Source organism: Halichoeres trimaculatus, unplaced genomic scaffold (genome assembly GCF_033239565.1).
Source record: "Halichoeres trimaculatus isolate MK-OKI-2021-1 unplaced genomic scaffold, fHalTri1.1 fHalTri1_scaffold_12, whole genome shotgun sequence".
Lineage (NCBI taxonomy): Eukaryota > Metazoa > Chordata > Actinopteri > Labriformes > Labridae > Halichoeres > Halichoeres trimaculatus.
The window spans coordinates 5,257,108-5,274,818 of NW_027437190.1; the positions used below are offsets into that span (position 1 = coordinate 5,257,108).

The following is a 17,711-nucleotide window of genomic DNA, read 5'->3' on the forward strand; positions in this document are numbered from 1 at the left end:
TCAGCATTATCAATCTAACCATGGGCAGAGGGGACGCTCAAATTTCACACCAGATCTGAGTCTGTGTACACAAGTTTCCTATCAGAGTGGAGCACAGCAGAAAGGGAAATCCACGTGCAGAGCACTTTAACACAAACAGAAGTTCAGGGATTAATATTTAAATAGTTGAATTAGATATGGCACCAAAAATGTATCAAACATGTTACTCTTCTAATGCCAATCTCTGTAAAAAACATCGGCTATGAGTGAGCAACGTGGACTCTCAGTTGATTTTTTTTTGTACAATAAATGCGTTTTTGTTTTATTGGTGTACTTTAAAAATTAGAGAGGCCATTTTCAGTGATCAAAAACACTCCCATGTCCACAGTAAAGTCTCTGCAGAGAACATTCAGAGGAGAAATAACCACAACGCTCCGGTCAACCCGTTTGTAATTACGTACCAGCAACGCACAACTTGGCCAGGCTACAAAACGACCACAAAAAAAGTTAATTTATACGTTAGCCAGTTTGCAGTCCTGATTTTTCAAAATGTTTTATTATCTAAATCCTAAGCGGTGACGTTTTTTTCTGTTCCTCTGTCACTTGTGCATGAAGTTGATGCAGACCCAGTAAGAGCTCTACCCACTCTTCAATCTGTGACAGGTTCAGGTTCAGAGCAAAGGTACACTCCAAAAAAAACTAATTTTATGGTTAATGACCCAACATTTTTTAAGTAGTTTTTCTGTTTTTCAAGATTGTATACAAAACTGTAAAATTACAGAAATCACCTGTAAATAAACAATCTGGATGTTTAATTTTTATAAGTATTATGCCAGTAATATCATACTATGTCTATTTCTCATTTTTAATGGGAAAAATCCTGCATAAGCTGTTCTGCGCTCTTTAATCACAGCTTAATTGATGAAAAATGACAATAATTATATGTAACTTAATATGTAGCTTGTTTCATAAGGGTTTATGTCCATAATAATTATCTAGTGTCCTAACTGGAATTGCAGGTAAATCTCATTAGCTTTATGTGGCACATGCAGCTGCTCCCCGTTCCCTCCTCACTTATGGTTCCAGTTATGGTGACACTTTAACAATGAACTGTTCTTTAATCAACGACAGATTTTTAAAAACAAAAATCCTCCAAACAGAACACACTGTTCTTCCCCTGGAAACACTTTTCTCTTGTGCATCACTGGTCACTTTTTCCTCCATCAGGCGTTGTCCTAAATTTCCTTTATTCCCATTATTTCACACCAAAGTCATTTTTGTGGTGACAGCGCTTGAAACCATGAGAGAGGAGGGAACGCTGTGGATATGAGAGCTTGCTGTACAGGAGGCACAGAATGTTTGTGCTCCATGTCGTGGACTGTCTGTGCACCACAGCGTGGACCATGTATCAAGTGATTTTTAAAGTGTGTTTTGTGTTACTAAATGAGATTAACTGATGGGCTATGCTTTGTTGGTCAATTTAAAAAACAACAGTGTAATAAAGAGTACACAGACGGCCCATGCAGTGTTGCAAAGGAAGCCTGTTCCCCCAGTGCAATACCTTATTGTACAGCCCAATGTAGAGTCATATATCCACTGTGTTCCCTCCTCACTCACTGTTACAAAATGCTATCACTTAAAAAAGTATTTTGCTGTAAAATAACAGTATTTTTCTGTTGAACTCTTTGTATTGTCACTACATCGAAGGCGTTTGATTGTAATAATTAAGGAAAAATCTGTTAAAAAATTGTATTTTTCTGCAGAACTCTTAATGGAAATTTCTGGAAATGTAATGTTTTTGCACTTTATTTGAATGAGGATATTTTACTTTAATTTAGCCACTTCCAGTCATTTACCTTTTTTAATGGGTTTAATTTTCTTACAGTGTAAGCAAAAACCTTAGAAGCCTACTCGGGTGTATGTAGGGTGACCAGGTGCTTACAAGCCACATGTGGTTCAAGGAGTGTGTTTGTGTGGGACAATGTGGGACACAATACCACAAGGCTAGAACATAGACTAAATGCTTAAATAATTTCCATCTAACATACAAAAATTTCTCAAAAAATTGAGACCAGACTTATAAGTATGAATGACAACAATCTGATTTGATTCCACACAGGATGCACATTTGTTTTTTTCACATTCTTTCCATTTCATAAGACAAGCATGACACGGGAAATAATACTCATAAAAACTTTTAAAAAATCTACTTGTAAAAATTTAAATACACCTGAAGTTTCTCAGAACTTGTGAAATATTGTGATTATATACATTAAGAGCATCAGAATTTATGTGTTGTTGTTTTTTCTTTTACATTTAATGCATGTTCTGGACTCTTAAAGGTCCAGTAATCTGTGCCCAATAAAACAAAAAGGTACGACCGACAATATTTTAACTTTCTGAGCAGGCAGTGATCATAGACCTCTTTCAGCTATTGGATAAAAATCATACTTTCGGAAAGGAGACTGCTGCACTTTAAAGAGCAAGAGCCGATCAAACGATGAAAAGTGGGACATTGTCTCAATTTGGGACGTGGGAAAAGTGGTTAAAATGCTGTGCAGTCCTGCACAAAGCTGGCCACCTGGTCACCCTAGGTGTATGCTATGTGTGGGAAACACTACTGAAGCAGCAGTGGGTGATGTAGGCTACTGGTTTTACTGTCATCTTCGAAGTATTGGGACTACACACCAGAGGATTTCACTTCATGACAGGAGCATTCAGCATAATACGAGCAGGCCAAACTTAAAAAACAAGAGGTTTGTTCACAAGTCCCAAATCCCAACCCTGAGTCCAGTTCCAAGTCCTTAAGGGTCAAGTCCAAGTCAAGTTTTAAGTCAAGCATGTGTGCAACCGGAGCCTCAAAACGTGTCCTCATCTCGACCTCTTTGTTTGTATTTCTGTCTCCAAAAACATCGGACCTTCTCAGCAAACACAAACTGTAAAACAGTACAGAGAAGAAAAAAAAAACAGATGTAGAGATATGTTAGGAGTGGGTTGTTCTGCCTCTGAAACTGAAATTGTAAAAAGCAAAAAGTGAGCAAACACAGTCCCATCAGAGCCAAGAGAAAATGATGTCATCCTCTCTGACTTTGGGAGACAACATCCTGACAAATTCACAAGGCAAAGGAATAATCAAAATTCAACATCTGCATATGACATCAGAGCTTTCACTTCGTTATGATATGTTTATTTGTGCTGGTAAATTCCAATGAGAGCTTAAATGGTATGAATAAGGGCTTAAAATGGCTGCAGATGTGGCAGCAGCATGAGTAGTTCTATTTGTTTTCGGCAACGTCAATGGTAATTTTCATATAGCTTATCCGCCCTTAGCTACACTGGAAAGGCCTTGACTGGAGCGTTATGTTATGACAATACGCAACAAGTACAAAAGCAATGGAAATGGGAGATCAGAGGTGTATAACTGGGTTTAGCTGGATTTGTTGACATACAAATAAGTGAAAAAAGATCCTTAATCAACATTTGGAACCACATTTATCAACAGAGTATAACATAAATCAAACAAAGGGCCCTGTAAGATTTGGGTGGGATGTGTCAGTCTACATTCATTAGGACTATGGTAACACTACCTCCATCACCCTCCAGAACCCCAAACGGTATTTTTCACATTAAACAAACCACAGTTGCCTCATACACTTTCCAAATTATCTCTTAACTTCAGCTTATTTAGGAGGCTCTCTTACTCACAATCAGCATTACATGGAAGTCTGCAGCCAAGTCTCTGCATTGCTGAGCTGCAGGGTCATCTCCAATGACATAAATAAATATGATAAACATTTGTCTTGGTCATGCAGCCAGTGGAAACTAGTGTGATTTAATATCAAAAGACAAATTTCAGCCAATCGCAGGAAACAAGAGACCTTCATTTCTGACAAATGAGGAGAGGAGGAATTTTGGAAGTTCCCCTTGGGTGCAATAATAATTGAAGCCAGATTTTCTTGTTGTACATGTGGGGAGAAAACACAGGCGGTTTGACATATTTGATTAGTCATGTGAAGACCACACTGCCTGGCCGAGAGGAATCAGAGAATGCCTTGGGAAAGCACAGCACCCACACTGCCCACCATACACAGAGAGGAACTAAAAACATACAGAGCCAGGCAGGTGGAACACACCCTTCTGCACACTCTCACAGGCCATTATCTGACATCTGTCTGCCACCAGCATGTGGAGAATGTGAAAGACATTAAAATAGCATGTCATAAATGACATGCTTTTGCAGATGCAGAGGGAACAAGGGTTGGAGAAGAGAGAAAGGGGCGATAGAGCTGCAGAGACATTGAACACAAGGGCCTGGTTCTACTCTTGTTCTTAGGCCAACATTATTCTGAAAAAATAAATACATAACATTAAACATAAACACTAACATTGACTTAGCCATAATTTTTTTCTATGTGCAAAAATGTTCTGTTTAGTCCAAATTCAACACTTTTTGAGTCACTATGCAGCTTAATCATGACTGAAATATGACACTTTGAGTAATAAGACCTGTTTCCACCAAGTTGTCCGGTATGAATCAGTTCAGTCTGGTGCAGGTCGGGTTTGTTCTTGGTAGGCAGGGCGTGTAAGCCAGATTCCGATAGCCACATCAGCTACGTAACAGATCTTTATTACTGCTGTTGCATGGGATTGACAAATCTTTCAACCAATCAACGGACTGCCGTGTTTCTAGCTCCACCTTCTGGGTTGGATCAGTATGTCTGGTACCCCAGAAGGGTACCTAAAAGTGAAATGGTATTGTTCTGTAATTTGGGAACCTGCAGTGTTGTAACGGAAAGAAGTAAAAGCACTTCATTACAGTACTTAAGTAGGTTTTAGGAGGATCTATACTTTACTGGAGTTTCTGTATTTGCTGCAACTTTTACCTTTACTTGGCTACATTAAAAAAGGACAAAACAAATTACATTTACTCTACTACTTTTACAGTGTCACCGTCATAACTCGCTACAAAATAAAATGTGAAAATAATTGTCTCATCTTGCATTAATTAATGGGACCATGGGCTCTAATTTCGTAGACCAGGCGCAAGCGCAGGCGCACCTGCCCTGTGCCGGCCTTCACAGCGCGGACAGGGCGTGACTGGCGCACTTTGCAGGTTTCCTGCAGTGCCAAGAGAGGCGCAGTCAAGGCGCAGAGGAGCGCAGAGGTGTGCCTTCACGCCTCCCTCCGTGAAAATGGCAAAGAGGGAGGAGAAAAGCCGTGATTGGGTTTAACACAGCCAAGCGCTGTTTTCACCAATCAAATGAGCGCCTCTCCTCGCCTTTAAATGCCCTGCGACTGAGGCGCAGCGTCTGATTGGTCTGACTGATCTCTAGCACCACAGAGAGAGTGCTGGTAGGGGAGACGGTCAGAGCCGCTGTCCCTGCAGCAGGAGAATAGACACCGGGGCGCATCGGAGGACACGACGCGCGTCACCGTGTGGGCCAGCTCCCGGGACTGATGTAATCTGTTCCTTTGTCATTAATAGGAGTACAAAATGAAGAGACAGTTACACAGCTGGCTTATCCATTCAGAATACTTTTGATCCACCTGCACTCCTGGTTTGTCATCGCCAAGCAGAGCCTTTGGTGATGTACTGTATACTCTCCCAGTGTCTCCACCTCATCCTCCTTACAATAATGTACTCCATCTTTTGAGATCACGTTAAAAAATAAAGAGTAAAACAGAGAAATATGGGAAATCACGGGTAAATCCTGAGTGACATAGATTTATTTTGTTTCTTTTTTCTTCGTCTTTTCTCTCCCTCTTTTCTTTGAATTAAATGAAATGAGAGAAGCCAGATATATACTCAGTATCAGATGTTAAGGCTGTTTATTGTTTAATTGTAAGATGTGCATCAAACTTCCAGCTGCCGTCAGGTTAACTTTCCATTATGACAAACGGCTTTAATCTAACATCAGATGTGACGGGACAGTTAATATAGATATAAATGTATATGCTGGTTCAGACGGTTACATTAAATAGTGATTGCTGTGATTGTTAATTGCATTAAAATGTGCCTGACACTCTGGAAACCTGCCTCTGAGGCTTTGTTGACATGTGCGCACATGTGCGCCTGTCACCAAATTACAGCTGCGCAGGGTGCGCTCCGCTTTGTGCTGAGAATAGACCAGGTTGGAGCTGGCGAGCTTTCAGCGCACTTTCTGCGCTGTTTTTGGCACGAAATTGTCACTGCGCCAACATGAATCTGCCAACACCTCCCCCTGATGCTCCGTCAACTCCCCCAGGCGCGCAGTCACACCCATCTCCGAGCAGACGGTCTACCAAATTGTCAAATTGGCTGCGTACGGTGGTGCGACGCACAAAATTAGCACTGCGCAGGGTGCACCAGGCTTGCGCACCCTGCACTGGGCCATGAAATTAGAGCCCTATGTGTTTCAGCGTGAATAACTGGCACTCAAATATCAGGCTCTTTTACCCAGCAGAAACATTTATAAAGCAGGACCCCCTAGATAAAAATGGATCATGATGTGTGAATATTGACTGCGGGGAGGGAGACTGGACGCTGACTGGTGAACAACATTAACTTTAATTGGAGCGAGAGAAGCACACTGCTGGGCCATAAATGCTGGAGAAGTTGTTTGACTTTTACCTGGGGGAAAGTTAAGTCCAGTCTTTCACTGCAACTCTGTTTATTTTACCCACTGAACCCTCCGTTCAGCATAAATCCATCCATTGATCAGCTGAGCAGAGAGGTACGTGCTAACAAGCAGAGGCGTGTTCAGACTTTATAGACTAGGGTGCCCCGACTGGGTTAATGACTTATGCATCAGGGGGGCCTGATCACATGTTAATGTTTATTGTTCCACACAATTATTAACAATGATTTAAAAAATAATTGTGGTAGGAAAACACATATATTTCAAAATCCAACATTGATTTATCTATTCCAACTAGTGCTGCACAATTTGGGAAACAAGTACCCTCAGTCTCCAAAAGGTTGGTGACCCCCTGGTCTGCAGCATAATGGAAGCAACCTCATCCACTGGCACTAGCAGAGATATCGGTCCCACTTTTAGTCAAAGGACATGCCACAAAAAGCGCGCTGTACCGAGACGAACCGAACTGAATCAAGACCTCCTATGAGAAACAACACTCCAGCTTTAGCACATTGAAAGAGTGAAGTAAAGGGGATTCAGGATGGTAAAAAAGAATTCAGTGTGAAAGCAGATGGATGTTTTCACTGAATAACATGTTACCCTATGCTTCAGGTTCTTACATGATGCATTTGCCTCCCATCCTGAGGAAAAGTAGAATAATCTGGTGCTCAACATGTTTCACATCTATTACAGTTTCATCCTGGCATGAGCATAATACACAAGATAACACACACTGGCTCATGTATATCTAACACTGATAACACTTAAACCCATGCAAGCACACAGCTGTATCCTGAAGTGTGAGGTGAAACAGAATATAGAGCTTGCACACTGAGGGCCCTCATTTATCAATCTTGCGTGGGATCTGGCGCAGATTTGGGTGTAGAAATGAGCTTACTGCAATGTTTACATGTGATTTATGAAATGTGCGTACCAGGGCCAATCACAGCGTACGCCTGATCAGGTGTTGATAAATGTGGCAGCAAAAAAAATCATAATTTAATTTACACACCATTCAAGGTTGAGCTGCCCTGACCCACAGAACTTAAAACATGGAGGAATGTCTTACGGAAAGAAAAAGAGACTTCTCTGTGCTTGAGATTGACGCCATAGCAACAGGGGTGGAGAGAAATAAAGCTGAGTTTAATTTACACATCTTTCATTTCTACTTTAACCTACCTGTGATATTAAACTACAATATTATTAATTATTTCTATTCAGGTCCAGAGATGAGTAAAGATCACTGTTAAATAGGTGTTTGTCAGCTCTGAAAGAAGCTGCAGTCAGACTTTGATTTACACTGCTGTTCATATACGCTGCATTTTTCAGAGATTGGCAGAAGACAAATGAAATTTTAGACATGTTCTTGGTGTCATATCTACTTGAACTAATTACATTTCACTCTGTGAATCTCTGTTTGAAAATTTTCTGCACTCATATGATCTAATAAGTCTTCTCCACTTTGGCAGGATATGAGCTTACATCCATTCTTTGACTATGTGCACGCGTGATAAATGAGGAACTATGACAGGGTGAAATCTAGTAAAAGGAAACTTGGAGGACTAAAGAAGCACAGAAGCATCCTGAACAAAACCAAAGGGTGAGTAGGAAAAGGGGCCCGCTGAAAACTAGCAAACGAGCTCTATTTAGAGAGTGTGATTACCATGCCAAAGTTATGAAGGCCAATCATGGTTCAAGGATGTAAAAACCCACAGTGGGATCTGGTTGAGGCTTGGGGCCCGCTGGTAGCAGAGTTGAGGCAATGGGCTGTGTTATGGCCTCTTTCAGAGAGGATCCTGTGGGGCACGGTGTACCACGGCCCATGGATTTAAATAACCTCCCACCCTCCCTCTCTAAAATTCCACCCATTCCCCCATCTCTATCCTCTGCCCCTGGCCTGTGGGGCAGGAAGCACCAGGGTAACACCGAGCGCTGCTGGCTTCTGGATTTCGTCACTCTGAAGCCAACGACCTGAGCTCACCAACCTCTTTTCTCTCCAATTCCCCAGCAATCACATGATATTCACGTCTGCTCACACATTCAACAGAGGCAGGAGTGTATGTAAATGTTTGTAGGCGTGTGTGTTCAGAGTGAAAGGGCTCTCCTTGTTGAACATACTCATAGTTAAATTTTCATGTGATCTCAGGCTTCGTTTGGCCAAGTCAAGCAAAGTTAGGTTTGTAAACACAAGTTTTACATTTCTTCAACGTCCTGTGTACTGTGTTTGACACAGAGCCTAATTACGTCTGTATATTTGGACTTTGTGGAGCGCAATAGATGCATTTCTTTCTGTTGTTTCATGTTTGGTAATACAGAGAGCTTTCATGACCTCGGCACATCTCATCCTCTCATGTTCTGATGTCGTGTCTCGGCGGACTCAAACGTTATCAGCTCATCACAATCCCCAGTCGTATTTCTAGGTATGTTGGAAAGACTCAGAGCCTTCTCAATCTGTCTGGAACGACTCCCTGTGGCTTCAAGAAAAATCCCACTGGGTCTGCGTTTGAGACGAGGGGAAATTCAGAAACATCATGATTCATGAACCTTGCAGTTACTCAGTAAGTCAAGCGCCCTTGCGTATGGTGGTCCACTCTGAATTGCCAGCCCTCCTGGTCTATGGATTTATGACCCCAGTCAAGTCCAATTGCAGTTAATTTGCATCTACCAATTATAGTAATTAGGCTCTGAACTAGAACACTGAGCAGCCCTTGGGGTGAGATGGGAAAATAATGTTGTGTAACGTGGCCACTCAGCAAAATAAAAAACCAAGTCACTCAGGGACTTTTACAACACGCTGAAAAAATGTGGCAACTGTGGTTATTTTAAGGCAGATACAACATTTCTGATCCCTCCATGTTTCTTTTCAGTGTGTAATACATCGGACAGGAACTGCTGCCTCATGTATAGTCTCAGAGCACTGAGCTGACAAATTCCCATCACACAGGCTCAGTGATGTATTTTTCTTTAGCCTAGCATCATGACTCATCTTCTCAACAGAAGCCTGTTATTCATCAGGCTGATTGCACTTTAAAGACACTCACGCTCACCTCGTTATATCATATCCCCACGAGATGGGAGAAGGGAAACTATTAGTTCTGTATACAACACCAGTGAGGCTCATCTCAAGCTCAAACAACAATCACTGCAACAGAGGAGCGTGGGGAATGAAGTCAAAGTGTTTCAGAAGAAGGTTCTCAGTTTGATGTAAACTACGATCCTGTGATTTCAACATATTTTGATTAAAGGAGTGAAGTTTAGATCTGAGAGAGGTTTAGCTGGAATTAAAACACTTCGTAATAATTGTGTTGATCTGAAACTGCTGGTTAACATGTGCTCACAATGATGGTCTGTTAAAGATGTCAGTCAGTCTGATGTCAGTAAGTGAGTCACCACAAAGTAGGGCTGCTCGAATCTGGCAAAAATGTTAATCACAGTTTTGTTGCTTAGATTTGGGATCACGATTCTTTGGCACCATTTTTATTTTTTTTTAGTTTATTCACTGACAAAACATTCAAATGGTCACTCATAGGGATGAGTATAGATAAGGTTTTCCAACACCAATGTCCTTATCATTTCTGCTTATCAATCCAATTTTTATTAATTCCTCCTGTGAATTTTCTCATTACAAAAAACTAGGCTTGACAGATTTTTTTGTCCACATAATATTGAGCTAATAAGTAAATAAATATGAAATTGGTCAATAGATTTGGATATCACCACATGTAAATAAGTGAAAAAGGTAAAAAACGTATGTCGTGTGATGTATTATTTTGTTACATGTTATCGTCTGAAGTAGGTCATCTTAGGGATGGGGATATATCGAATATACTCGATATATCACGGGTTTTTGCACATGAGATATATAAAATGACTATATATTGCAATCACTGAGTACAAAGAGCAACCTAAATGTTCTCAGACATCAGGACGTTAATCTCTTCGGTGATGCGCTCATTTCACTCTGCTGCTCACAGCGAGCACCATGCTTCCCCGCCCACTCAGAAGAAAATTTCCTGCGCATGCGTGTTTTGGTATTAGGAGAGGAAGAAAAACATCACTTGATGTCTCATCAGTCGCGGGTTGCAGGTTCCCGGGGCTTGTACATTAGAGTGTAGCTGCTTATTTGGGCTTGCGTTGCTGCCTGTATAATCCCCGATTCTCAACTCTCCACAACAAGAAACAAACACGTTTTTAAGTTTCACTTTCGCTTTTCAGCGCACTCTGCCCCCCTCTCTCCGAGTGCCGTTCAGTCACGGCACTCAGCTGCACCGCTCAAAACATGACGGCAGATGAGTTTGATGCTAGAAATCAGAATATCGAGATATACATTGTGTATCGAGATACAGCCTACAAATATCGAAATATTGGGTTTTGGCCATATCGTGCAGCCCTAGGCCATCTAGTGTCTCAAAGTGGTTATAGCAATGCTTTGAGCCATAGTAAAAAAGTCAGCCATGGGCCTGCATGTAACTTTTCTTCCATCTTCCTGTTTGGAAAACATTTGCCTGCAAATGTTTAGTCTTTGGAGTTTTCAGTATTGTTTCCAGAAAAAAATTTTGATATGTTTCTCTGCTGAAAGTTGAAATTCTGTTTGTCAACTAGAGTTACACCAATGTGTGCTAACCGCTAGCATACACATTGGCAACAATCTAGCACAATGTTTTCTATGTTGTGTGCCACATTAGGACAGTGGTCCTCAAATGGGGTGCGTGAGGGCACTCCAGGGGGTACGCAAGATTCAAAAATTTATATTCAGAAAATAGCAACTAGGCAAAATTCCCTTAACAAAATGTATTCAGTCAATGTTTAAACCCAATATGAGTTCGGGTTCTTTATCCAATATGCACTAATAGTACAGCGCTGTTTTGTGTCTTTTTTTCCAACCAAAACTGCTTTGTGTTTGTTCAAGGTTACTTGACAGAAAAAAAAAAGAAAAAACATTTTACAAAAAAAGGTTTGAGAACCACTGAGTTAGGAGATGTATCACATGTTGTATGTTTTGAAGGAATCTTTAGTAAGAGAGTTGTGCGAACAATCAACAAGGTAATTGTTTAGCATAAAGGCTAATTATGTCAAAGGATTAAACCATTTCTAAACTATTCTTAATAGGAGCTGGTTTTGGATACCCATCCTAGTCCTTTATGTAGAGTGAGCAGCACTCACTCTTTCCTCAGTTGACTGCAGTGGGCAGCAGGCTCACGTGTTGTACAGACGCTTTGCCATTGGTGGAAGGAGAAGGCAGCAGTGGTGCTGCATTTGTGGGTTATTTGTTTAAAATGTAGCTTGTGAGATAAAATACCCACTAATTGTCTGTGTTTAAAAATAGGATCATGTGCTTGTGTGAATCCAGATCTCAATCTTTTAACGATTGACCATGCAGCCCTACAGCAAAGTAATTCAAAGTTTCATTCCTACAATACAACTCCATGTTCAAAGAACTCCACAAGTTAGCAACATTTCTTTACTTGTACTTTGGCTGATATGTATTTCTCAGTGTATCTACAGCTAAAGAGATCTTTGTGTCTTTAAAATGAATGGCTCTGGTTCTGGCACACTCGTTTCTTGTGTTTGCCGGACGCTCAACATGTCAGGCCCAGCTCAGGCAGTGGGTCTCTGAGGACGAGGTGTGAAGGGACAGCCTCCCCGACTTCCTCTGGCTTCAGATTGAGACCAGATTTGTGTTCCCACCACACACTTTCACAATGATGTCATCAAACCACTATTCTCATTTAATGGCCTTATCTCTAATTCATCACAAAAACACATGCATGGAAGAGATTATTCATAAGTGGCTGCAGTAGGGAACATGACAGGAGGAGCTAAAGATCTGGACAATTACCCAAGAGCTACTCTCACACTTATGACAGGAAATGAAAACTTCTCTCCGGAGGAAGAGTCCACATACCTAGCTTATGGTAAGACGCTGTGTGTTGACTGAAAAAATCTCAAGGGAATCAAACCTTTTTCATACTTAAAGGGTGAGATTCACAGAAGAGAAAAAACACCAAAACAAAACCATTTGTAGCTGATGCAGTTAAAGTAGATTGCTGAAAGTTGATGGGTTGCAGGAACAATAAGTCGTCAGATGATCTTCACACCACGTGCATCCAACAGGTCACACATGCTATCTGAAAATACATCAAGCAGCGGTGCAGACTTCTTATATGGTTCTCAACCCTAATAATTAACCACTGTTGTAGGAAATGTATTATCAACCGATTGATCAATCAGTCAGTCTTTATTTATTAAGTGCCAAATCATGAGAAATGTCATCTAAAGACACTTCATGAAAACATTTACAGGTTGATGTTCCTACAGTTTTATTTTATTGCCAGAGACCCAACACCAAGACTAAATAAGAAGTCTGGTCTCATTTCAATCCACCATGAGTACAGAGCTTCACAGCATTTAGCAGGTTACAATGAAGAGGAACAACTTCCCTTTAACAGGCAGAAACCTCGAGCAGAACCAGATTCATGTTAGACAGACACCTGCTAAGACCATGCTGGGGTTACGGGGACAGGAAAACTCAAATTTATCCCCGTGGCATTAGATGGTCACTTTGTATAGAGGCCTCTAAATTAAGTGTATAACTGTGATTTAAATGAGTGAATGTGATATGTGTCAAAGCACTTTTGGTTCATTACTCATCCTGTGACAAAGAGTAAAATGTGCTGATACAAAGATAAAGAACAAAGGTGAAGATGAGAGGAAGGGAAAGTTCGACAAAAAATAATCAAAAACTAAGGCACTTAGAAAAGAAGGATGTAAGTAAGAGGGAAAACATTTAAGAGAAAAAGAAGATATGAAGCTAAAAAATAGAGTGAAAAATTATCAGAAATGTGTGAAGAATAAAAAAGTGGAGGAAATGCATGAAAAGGGAGAGGATATAACGGAGGGGCAATGGGTAGAAAGGAAGGAAGAAGGAAGGAAAGATGGGAGTTTGGTAGGGAAGATGAGGGAAATAATCTAGAGAGGTAGAAAAAACTAAGAATTGTTGAGAAGAAAGAAAAGAAGGAGGAAGGGATGGAAAGAGAAAAGGGAAGAAGGAGAAGAAGAAGAAAGATGGTGGAAGGAAGAGAGGAAGAAGGAAGAAGGAAAGGAGAGAGGGACAAAGGACAGATGAATTAAAGGACAAGAACAGAATAAAGAGCTGAAGGAGGAAGGAAAGTGGGAAAAAGGGATGGAAAGAGAAATAGGGGAGAAATGACAGAGGAACAGAAAAGGGTAGGGAGGAAGGAAAGAGGGAAACAGGGAAGTAGGAAGGAAGGGTTAAGTCTGTACAGTTTAGTGCAATGAATCAGATTCAAGAGTCAAAACATTTTTGCTGAAGTTGATTTTTTTCCAGTTAAAGTAAGTACATTAAATCATAAATATGGGCTGTGTGTGTGTGGGTGTGTGTGTGTGTGTGTGTGTGTGTGTGTGTACAGATAACGGTTCCACAGGGTGAAGGAGGATGGTATGATTGTATAAATCAGCAGACTTTAGGGTGGAGAGGATATAAGCTAACACATATGCTGCATATGCTGGATGTTGATTATATATGCTGATGATACACTGTTTACATAAAATGAGCTGTTTGGTGTTCAGTAGGACCATCTAAAAACAAGTGGAGAGCGTTAGGAAGAACACACTTCTGAGCCCACTTTGGCACAGGCTGATGGTTCTTTTAAGTCTGGTCGGGCCTCCTGGGGTTGTAATGTGTCTCTTATTACACAAGCATTAGGCAATTACGCCACTGATTTCACATTGGCTTCCCAGAGCCACAAAAGAGCTTGTGGCTTCACACATGGACGTTTGAAGACATCTGCACATTCTTTCTTTCTTGAGGTTAACTTCTTTCTCTCTTTTGTACTTGATCCTCAAATTGCTCCTGCTTTGGTCTGATAGGCTACTGTGTAGTTTACTGATAAATGCATTCTGGCAGAGAAACTGCTGACCACACAGGCACACACACACACACACACACACACACACACACACACACACACACACACACACACACACACACACACACACACACACACACACACACACACACACACACACACACACACACACACACGCACGCACAGGCATATGCAGAGACATGCACATACACTAGCATAATTGCACATGAGCATGCGCAAATACACACAAACCTGCAGTAAACACACATTTTATCTTCTTATTAAACATAAACAATAATACACAGTCAAATAAATGTGCTCACACTGATGTTACTATTCTTTAAAAAGTCAATGCTTTTACACAACAGCTCTACAGACTCTGTCTGTGTTTTTTCAGCCCTCATATTGAGACAACCCCACAGACACAAAGAGTCTTACAGTGCAGACAGAGCACTGAAGGGAGTTGGAAAGGCTGCATCAGAAGCTGCTCACACCACCTCACAGCAGCCCAGAATCTGCTATACATGTCACTAAGCTATCAATAGCATGTTAGCCCACGGTTAACAGGCATAACATCACTTTCCACTCCTAGTTTCCAAGTAGAAACTCTGATTATCAACATGGAATCTCCTGACAGTCCACCTGGCCTCAGCTACTGAAGGGGGCCCAGCCAGTCCAGATCTACATGTCAGTACAATGACATTTCAGGATGCCAGAATATCAACATGTCATGAACAAGAAGAAGGGAAACTAAAACACAGAGCATATGCACTTAAATATGTGCACACACACACATACACACATGCTACAATCGAGCACAGGGCTTCCGTGGTCGATTGGTATGAGTGTATTCTTAGAAGCCCCGTATCCTGCTCCAGGATGAAGAACTCACACACACACACTCAGGGAGCATGGAGCCCTGTGGCCAGGTGGTCAACCTCTGGATCGGGCCCTTGGTTGAGTGCTGGACAGCTGAGGGGTGATCCTGCTGTCTCTGTCAGCATGCATCTCGACCTGTGTGACAGCAGAATGCCAAAACACCACTGGTTTCCAGGAAGCTCTGAATTAAGGCCTGTCACCTTGACTGCCACCGAGCAAGGAATGTGGAGCTCAAGCTTTGGCAGCGGTGCTATGTGAGGTTATCCAGAGAGAAAAAAGGGGCAGACTCTGTGAATCATCACTCAACTTTGGCCAAATGGAAGTGGGTAAATAATGCTGCACATACTCAGGGCTGACAAGTTATTCAGTCAAATTAGATCAAAACAGCAATACTTTGAACATGCTGAGGGAAAGGCTCTGCTGTTGACAAAACTTAAGGGTTCAACTTAAAATGAAACTTGTCAAAAAGATATTTTCTACCCTGAGGGTGGTGCCTTGAATTAACTGTTACAGCTCAAATACACCATGTGTCTCATCATCAGTCAATCTATCAACTTACACTGGATCTGCTTGTGGTCCGGCTGTGAGGCTAGTTTTTCAGGTATAAATTCACCAAAGGGAAGATCAAATGGGACAGGTAGATGTGATCAGAAACTCCCTAACAATACTCACTGACTTTCAAAATAAAACAAACTGTGTCAAAACCAGTTTGTATTTATCTTGACTACGGTGATAAACGGACATGATGAGCGGAGCCAGACCAGGAGTCAACAGGTTCGAGGTTTTACAGCCCAACATAGATGAAGAGAGACTTATCAATGGAGTGGGAAGAGCAGGAACACATCTGGTCTGTGACTCCAGCTGTCTGTCAGTCATGCTGCTTGTTGGACTGAACACACCGACGGTGTGAGTTGACAAATGCAGTCAGCGCACAACAGGACAGAGTTGGACTGCAGACGTATCTGGTGTATCTGAGGCGTTGAAGGACTTGTAGGAAAACAACAATGTGAATTCATACATATTCACCTTCCACTTTATCAAGTCCACCTTGCTTGCATTGGGCTGGACCCACTACCCTAATCCTTGGTGGCATAGATTCAACAACTGGAAACATTCCTCAGAGAGTTTGGTCCATATTGACATGATAGCATCACACAGTTGCTGCAGATTTGTCGGCTGAACATCCATGATGAGAATCCACATCCCAGAGGTGCTCTATTGGATTGAGATCTGGGGACTGTGGATGACATTTGAGTACAGGGAACTTATTGTCATGTTGAAGAAACCAGTCTGAGATGATTCCAGCTTTATGACATGGAGCGTTATCCTGCTGGAAGTAGCCATCAGAAGATGGGTACACTGTGCTCATAAAGGGATGGACATGGTCAGCAACAATACTCAGGTAGGCTGTGGACTTTAAACCAGGCTCAGTTGGTACTAAGGGGCCCAAAGTGAGCCAAGAAAATACCCCCCACACCATTACACCAGCAGCAGCCTGAACCGTTGATACAAGGCAGGATGGATCCATGCTTTCATGTTGTTGATGCCAAATTCTGACCCTACCATCTAAATGTGGAGCAGAAATCCAGACTCATCAGACCAGGCAACGTTTTTCCAATCTTCTATCGTCCAGTTTTGGTGTTGCTGTGTGAATTGTAGCCTCAGTTTCCTGTTCTTAGCTGACAGGAGGGTCACCCGGTGTGGTCTTCTGCTGCTGTAGCCCATCTGCCTCAAGGTTGGACGTGTTGTGAGTTCAGAGATGCTCTTCTGCAGACCTCGGTTGTAACCAGTGGTTATTTGAGTTACTGTTGTTCTTCTATCAGCTCAAACCAGTCTGTCACCCATTAAGCATGTCTGGGATACTTTGAGTTGGTGTCACATGCCAGCTTCAGGCACACTTGTGAAATAATCATGCTGTCTAATCAGTATCTCAATATGCCACACCTGTGAGGTGGATGGATTATCTCTGGAAAAGAGAAGCGCTCACTAACACAGATTTAAATATATTTGTGAACAATGTTTGAGATAAAGGCTTTTTGTGTCTCAGATCTTTGAGTTTTAGATTTATATTTTTGTTCTGTGTATGAGCCAATAAAAATGGCAGCCAGTCTTTGGATGATGCTAAAGTCAAGTTTGAGTTCTTTTTTAGGCAAACAGGTTTAACTGTTCAGGGAACTTGATGTTAGGAGGTTTTAAAAAAGGCTATGTTAACAACTTATCTTCTTGGTAAGTGAGTTCGTTTTAAATATAAAGGATCTGTCAAAGTGTTTTCTACATATTTTTAGCATGACCAATAAACTCAAATACTGACACTGGTATTACAACAGCCCATCCACTTAGTGCCAGA

At 41.5% G+C, this 17,711-nt stretch overlaps 1 protein-coding gene across 3 annotated transcripts in view; it reads right to left on the reverse strand.

The window, feature by feature from the left end:
* The window catches only part of vps13b (vacuolar protein sorting 13 homolog B), a 411,975-nt gene that overhangs the window by 161,519 nt on the left and 232,745 nt on the right, over positions 1-17,711 (reverse strand). The window lies entirely within an intron of this gene.